This window comes from Bos mutus, chromosome 9 (assembly GCF_027580195.1).
Source record: "Bos mutus isolate GX-2022 chromosome 9, NWIPB_WYAK_1.1, whole genome shotgun sequence".
NCBI lineage: Eukaryota > Metazoa > Chordata > Mammalia > Artiodactyla > Bovidae > Bos > Bos mutus.
Genome location: NC_091625.1, coordinates 43,951,322 through 43,959,308, shown reverse-complemented (window position 1 = coordinate 43,959,308; position 7,987 = coordinate 43,951,322).

Below are 7,987 nucleotides of genomic sequence, written 5' to 3'. Positions count from 1 at the left end.
AGATCTTTGTCTTTAATTATGGGCCATAAAAATGTCCTCTAAGAAAAGCATTTCAAGCATGAGCCAGCTATTGTTTGCTTTTGTTGGACTTTTTTGTTTGTTTTACTTAGTTGATGGGCAGTGGGGTGGTAGCGAGGTGAGGAAGACTTGGATTAAGTCCAGAAATGCCATCCTAGCCTTGATTCAGGATGTATGTGTGTGGACCCAGCCAGTTCATGGGTGAGGGGCTCTGGGGAGCCCTGGGAGCCTGAGGAGCATTTTACCCATTGGTGGCATTATTTTTGCTTCAGTAGCCAACACTCCACAGGGAACCATAGGGAATACGTCTGCATAGTTTTTCTGCCCTATGTGCTACAGTATTTTTTTCCCCTTCACATTTTAACTCAGGAAGTAGATTTGCCACTTGTGCAATTTAAAACAAATTTCAAGAAAGCTGTCTGACAGGCCTCTGGGCATTTTTAGTATGAAGCCCAGGAATCACAGTAGCCTGGCCATGTGGTCCCAAGGGTCATGTGTTGGGAATGGATCTACTTGTTTGTCCACTGACACTCCAGACACTAACCTTTCTCCAGTCACAAACAAAAAGCAAAATTTGAGTTTCACTTGGTAGACATGAATAGGAGAGATACTTATAGAAAAGTGTTAGTGCCCTCAATGAAAAAAAAAAACCTAAAAGCCCTTCACAAATGGTTTTCATGTTTGCCACTTCATCCATTAGCAAGTTCATGGTACCATGCATGTTAAGAAAATAATGTTGCTTATATTTAGACACTCAAAACTGCCCAGTGTTTTTTTTTTTTTTTAATGTTTCTTCTTTATAGTCACTTAAACATCTGTGCCAAGAATTTGAAATGCTGCCAGCATTTTACTGTGGAGTTAAGAAAACCAGACCCTATTGTCATAAACGTGCCAAATGGTGCTGGATGCACTACTAAATTCTACAGAACCATTGTGGTAATAATTTTTCAAAACAAAGCCCAATCAGATCCAGAGTATAACAGTTACTACCATTAATCATTGTTCTTTACTTGGCAAAACATACCTTTTTTTCTTGAGAGTTATATGTCTTGAGCACACTTGTGGACTTAGCTGTTTAATGAAACATTACATGAGAAGATATTCACTAGGAGCTCAAGTCTCCCCTGCCGTCATCTACCCTGCTGAACAGAGACTTCAGGCAGCTGTTTGTATGGCAAGGCAAAACCAAAGAAGCCACCTTTTTAAATTTTTCCTTAAAAGCCCTGTTCAGAAATGACACATTCAATTCTCTACCGTAAGAAAATATATAGAATATAGAGTTCCATGGGAGCTTATAAGGACATTTCTAAATTTTTTTCCCTTGGGGGACAGAAAACCAATTTAGAACCTTTAAGTCTGTGTAAGTGAACTTATTCCTTTATGTGTGTGTGTCTGTGTGTGTGTGTGTGTGTGTGTGTGTGAAGCCTTCTTTAAAAGAAGATAATGGGAAAAGGCCAGAGCAGAGAAATGAAAGTAATTAGAGGCACATGCTGGAGGATTTCTAATGTTTCTGGGATAATCTGGTCCACAAAGGAAGGCTGCACCACAGAGGGTGGCAGCTAAAAACATTAATGAATAGAAGCGAAGTTACATAGAATGGGATCATTGAACCAACTGAAAAGACACTTCTATTTCCTTTATGAGACCATAGAGTTCTTTGTCCATAACATGTCTGTTTCATTATCAATGTCTGGCCAGAAGAAATCAGACCATTCTGAGCTCTTCTGGGTATCCAGCAGCTGCAAGAAATGTTTCAGTACACATAAGCCTCCCATCACATCCATTTCTAAGTTTCATGTCCTTAGGACTCCCAAGTCCTTTTGCTTAAAGTGCTGCTGACAGCTGCTCCTTCAATAAGTGAGAAGTGATTTTAATCTCAGTATAGCTTTAATCATGTAATTTAGGCCCAAAACATAGCAAAATTCCAAAAAGTTATTTTTAAGCTGATTTACACAAATACTCCTCATGCTCAGTTTCACAGAATACTATAACAAACCCTCTCCTGGTTTGTTCTTCCTTCCAGGTTTGATAAGTAATGAACCACAGTTAGTCATGTACACATTTCCTCCTCTGAATTTGAGACAGAAGCTTTTGTTCAGCATAAATGTGAGCACAACCACCTTGCAGTTTTCTCCTACCCCCATCAAGAAAGAAAGAGGAAGTGACAGGTAAATGCCAGTGGGTGGTTTGGGTAAGAAATTCTCCAGTGTGTTAACAAAAGGAAAATTGTCCTCAGGGAAATGTGGCACAGCTTCCCATCTTTAGGTAATCTGAAGGATTTGTATGTGGGTTATGGCAACCAGTGTTCCTCCCTGGATGAGGGGCAGAGCAAAAGAAACAATTAAACCATTAACAGAAGTGACTTTGGTTTATATGATAAAGGTGAACAGCCACCTTTAAGGATGGTAACACAGTGGGTCCCTTTTGGGGGAGGGAGGAAGTAGTCTCCTTCCTGGGATGGCCTAGAGATGAAGAGCCAGCTTGTCTAAAAGCACAGGATAGGCAAGATGCCTGGCAAGCCCTTCCCATGCTTATAATTCAAAGACTTCCATAACCGTGTAAGTGACGGTGCACCCGGGGACAGGACAGAGCCAAGGCTCTGGTGGAGAACTTAAGTCTCCTTAATGTTCCGGAAGCCTCGGAGGAAACTGTGCATATCAATATGTAAAACTCTATAGAAGACAGATCTGGAGAGCTCGTCTCATCCAGAGGAAGAGTCCATGATACCAAGAAATGAACTGTGCTGTTATGTTTTGTGAAATATTTGAAAATGTATTTCCCATTTGAGTCCTTCCCAGGGATTCTGTGAGGGGGTGGAAAATAAGACAGTGCCACTATGACCCGACACCCGGCGCTCTGCAGAGGAGCATCCAGGCTAGCAGCCTGCCAGCGCAGTCCTGTCTTGGGAAGAGAGGGACTGTCTCCATCCTCCCTTCTTCCACAGCAAGGCGCCCTGGAGTACTATTTCCCGTCCATGCAGGCAAAGGAAGTAGGATGAAGCCTTATCCCTTTCCATGGAACACTTTCTTGCCGCCTCAGTTTTACGATTAACCTGACAGTGATCTGCAGTGAGACTCACCATCTAAAGATCATGAACTGGGTGACTTCAGTCCTTCTTCTGTGCTACCCAGGCCAGAGTCTAAATATACCCCCAAGGTAGGAACTGAGATTATGAGCTCCTAGTCTGCTGGAAAGAGTGAACCAGAGATTTTCCTAGTTCTAGTCCTGGTTCAGCTGCTACTACCTGAGTGCTCTCAAGAAAGTCCTAGAATTTCCCTGGGCCTCAGTTTCCTGATCCATAAAATGAAGGAGTCATTCCTGGGCTTTCTTTGTGCTCTTTCGGAAGTATTACATCTCTTAATATGCTAAGATTCCATCATTGTCTCTTTTTTCCTTTTGGTTTGTTTCCCTTGGAAGTCTGATTGTTGCTATAGGCAGTTATTTGTAATTTAGAGAGCAGATGTCAGAGGAAAATGGAAATGAGGGACAGGCTTGTACGGAAAAAACTATTGTGGCTTCTTTTGGCAAAAGAGATTCGGCTCACAAAGGTCCTGCTAATTTGTGAGAATCATGAACTTTCCCCAGGAATTAATATGCTCATCTGAAAGGAATCAAGATTCTTTTAATGGAAATAATGGCTTGTGCTTAAATCAAACCTCTGCTCAAGTGAAGTACCATGAATTCTAGGATGTTTAGTTTAGTGGCTTTTTGTTTTTTCTTCCACATCTTTTTTTTTTTTTTTAATGCCAAGCCTTACTTGCATGAAGAGTAAGAAAGATTTAAGTTTGTTGCTGCAAAAAGGAAAGAAGATAAAAAATATGGGAGCTAAAGAAGACAAAGCCAACCAAGAGAATCCAAAAAGACGTTGAAAGGAAACATTCTGTTAGCAAAGCAATAGAGGCCTCGATACTGTTCTAACGGTTCAAGGTTTAAAAAAGGGAATAAAGACAAATGAAGCAGTCAGAGGGAGGAGAGGGAAAGGTTAAGCCAATACAGAAACTGTGAGTAGATAGATGTGAAAGGGGCTGAAAATAAGTGAAAAGTGAAAAATTGCTTTATGAATAAACCGTTAAAAAATAGTGAGTGAAAAAGCAATCGTGCTTCCAGTTATTACTGAATCACCCGCTGGTGGCAGCCAGAGGCTGACCTGAGCTGCGACTCCACGCTTAACCTACATGCAGCAGTTGGTGCTGGGCTGCTCCTGTGGGCGGACACCGTTTTCTACTTGAGTGTCAGTTTCACTGTGATTACTTGCCGTCAAGACGCATGTGGCCCATTTTACCGCCTTGAACACCAAAAAACATGACTTGGTCATCTCTCCAACCTGCTGACATTACAAGGCAGGACATACAGCCTCTTGGTACATTCAGGACACCAGCAAGGCAAGGAGCTAGAACCGAGGGATGTGAGGACAAGCAGATCTTCTACGGGAAGGTGATGGGGCGTGAAGGCTCAGCCTGCTTCTGTGTTTTTCTGAAAATGAGGCCATGAGTTTATACTCAATGATCCTTGTCATTCCTGATGGCGTGTCTGTCAGGGCAGGGACACAGCAACCATCCCACAATCTCTTCTGCGCTCGGAGTCCACATAATACTCTTCTCCCGAGCACATTCAGGCCAGCAAACAAAATGCCAATCATAGCAGACCCGCCTCCGCCCCTGCCTACTTGAGGAAGCACTGGAGCCCTAGGAAGTGAACCGGTTCCACCAGTTGACTCCGCCCTCCGAGCCGCCGGGAAGAGCAAAGACCGGAAGTGCTCGCACCCACCAGAAGATTGGTCAAGCATCACAAGGAAGGGCTAGTGCAGATGGTACAGGCAATTTCCAAAGCTGCAGGGTCGCCCTCCTCCTCATTCCAAGTGTAGAGCACACTTCTCTTTCCGAGCTGCCTGCATGCAGAGCTAACTTTTGATTCTCTGTTTCAACAGAAAGGAGGTGGGAGATGGGTGCTTACAAATTCCAAGAAAATTTTGCATGGCAGGGCTTCACTGGTTGTCTCTGGTGGACTGCAGGGAGGCAGGTGGCCCTCCGGTGTTCTAGGGCCCCGGGGAAGTCAGTTCTGGGGAACATTTGACCCAAGTGACCCATGGAGCAGTGAGCCCATGCACACAGATGGCATGGCTGTGAAATCAAAGAATGAGGCCCAGTTTTAATGAAACTGTTTCATTTTTAAGAACCAGGATAAGACTGTAGTTCTGTACATCTGGCCAGTTGGGGCTACGATTTCCTTCAAAGCTTCACACAGTTCTTGGTATCTGTTCTTGTTGTTGCTGCAAGAAGTACCTAGCCTTGTGCTGGTGGAAGGAAGGTTTAAGGTTTTCATCCTTGAGTGTTTTCATGGAGACAGGTAAGGATGGGCTTTGAGCATCTTCATTTTATAAATGGGTCTGTCAAAGCATGGAAGGTCAGGAGAGAGGCTCAAGCCACGTGACTAGTTCCTGCTGGGCCTGGAAACCGAATCCCAGCTTCCTGACTCTACTTCCACTTCTCACTTCCGAAGTCAGCACTTTAGAAGATGCTGCTATTGCCCAGCAGGCAGGGCCCACAGGAGTCACTGATGCTGTTTGTATTTAGGTCAGGCTTGCCAAAATGGCAGGGTTTCACAGCATTAAATTGCTGTCTTTTGCCTTGTCAGGAACTTGACTGTTAACAAGTTCTGCAGACATTTCGGGAAAGCAAGGTGGGGATGGCTGGCCTTGGAGAACCGTGGCCTGCTGCAGCCCAGTATTATTCACCAGTTCGACACAATCATTCACATCTCTGAAACCAAGCTTCTTCCAGATGCCCCTTTACTGAAAGGCTTTCATCACTCTAGGGTGGCCAGTTCCCCTTCAAAGCGCCAGACTGAGCTGGCGTTTCCACGTGCATTCACAGAGGCAGGGGGTGTGTGTCAGGCTTCAGTGGTTCCGGGTCAGCCTCAGGTCAGCAGTGCTCCAAAGAGAAAACTGAGGCAGGGAGCTCCCAGGCCCCCATCAGGACATGCCTTGGGGGCCTGGCAACTGCAGCTGAAGAGCACATAGATGCTCAGACAGAAGGCACTGGGCATTTGCAAACATTCAGATGCTATTTTGGATAAAGTGGGTAAGTTCATTCCACTTGAAAAGCATGGGGGCGAGGGGGCGTGTGTTTTCTACAAAGGAGAGGAACCGCATAAATGGACATCTTTTCTGCTTCAAGTGCACATAAAATTTTTTTGTTGCTTCTGAGTTTAAGGAGGTATGTTCTCTGTTTTAAATATTGCCCATACATAGTTAACCAGCATACCTGGACACAGAGTTGAAAGTTGAGAAAAAGCAGTCTGTTGTACCTTTTTGTTCCCAGGCAATGTAATCCCAAAAGGCACGATTCCTCTAAGAATTATCTGAAGACTTGCAGTTTACCCACCTGTTAGACAGCTTTTGCAACCAACAGAAACCTTACAGATTTATAGTCATATTGCTTCAAATTGGTAGTTTTTGTCTTCTCTAGTTCTGACCTGCACGTGGATTCCAGACTGAAAATTACATTTATCTGAAGCAAACCATTCAGCCCATCTTAGATAGGTTACAGCTGTTTCATCCATCCTTCCAACTTTAGTGTAATAACCTCATATATTATGGTTCATCTATAGCCTGAAGAATTATATGCTCTTAAGAGGATTGGATGGGGAAAAAATAAGAAAGAAAAGGAAGGAAGAAAGGAATCTTTTAAGACTAGCTATATAACTCAGACATGAGAGAAGCATCTCTTAAATTCAGGTCCCAATCTTGCTCCCATCAGAGTAAGGAGTTAGAACGTGATCAGGTGGAGATGAACACCAGCTGGCAGGGATGCTGAACCCCAGCTCTCCGTGAGTTCTGCTGAGGGCCACAGGGCACCTGGTGGACTGCTCCAAAAGAGAGGCATATATTTCTTATAAACAAACAAAAAAAAGAGGCAGGGCAAAGTCTGTGCTGAAGGTGCACAGACTTCCTTCCTTCCGTACTTGGGTTTTTCTCCCTTCTAAGGGGTGTTTGAAAGTTTTTCCTGTGCTTCTAACTGAGCAGAAACCACATCACGTCTTTTGTCACCGTCTCTGCTCACCACTGGAGACCCTGGTGGTTAGAGAGGGAAAGTCCCTTTCGATGGGGGTAGAAGGTGTTGGGGGCCTGGGAAGGGGGATGGTGGGGAGAGGGGAGAGGAGAGGTCACTAGGGTTTCCTCCTGGCCTAGACAGTGTACCCACCCCGACTGGACCCTCCAGTCCTCCAAGCAGCAAAGCATGTCTTTAATGCCCTAATCACCGTAGAGTGATGGAGGAAGAGATCGTCCAGTGCGGGAAATATCATCCACTTCCAGAGCTCTGTGGTTATGGGAAGTCAGAAGAGTGGCCACAGGGACCTGTGTGTAGCCTGAGGATAGCTGCCACCTGACTCCTTAGCACTGGTCCTGACAGATGGGTGATGGACTGGGAGGACAAGGAGGGACGCTGGGAGGCTGGGGCAGAGCTGTTGTATATTTGGTTTGAGTTGTTACAGGGCCGTCTTTGTAGTAACCATTCTTCTTTTTATAAATCTTGGTAAAAAAAAAATATAACATGAAATTCACCACCTTCACCATTTTTAAGTGTACAGTTCAGTGGTGTTCACTCCACTCGCATTGTTGTGCACAGATCTCTAAACATTTCATCTTGCAAAGCTGAAACTCTAAGCCCATGAAATAACAGCTGTCTTTTGGTCTCCCCTAAGTCCCTGCATAACGACATTTCCTGATCACGAGTGCTTTTCTTTGGTTAAATCTATAAACTTGATTTCCGTACCAAAGCCAGTGCCAAGTTCACGCACCAGCTACCCTGTCTGGGGAGCAGTTCAGATTCACTTGGCTATGAATATTCATCACTCGCTGGGGATCAGGTTCCCAAATGCCTGTCCTCAGCACTTTGCCTGGGCTTTAGCAGCTTATAGAGTTGTTATTGGCACCACCAAACTGGTCAGGAATGAAAATAACAATCAA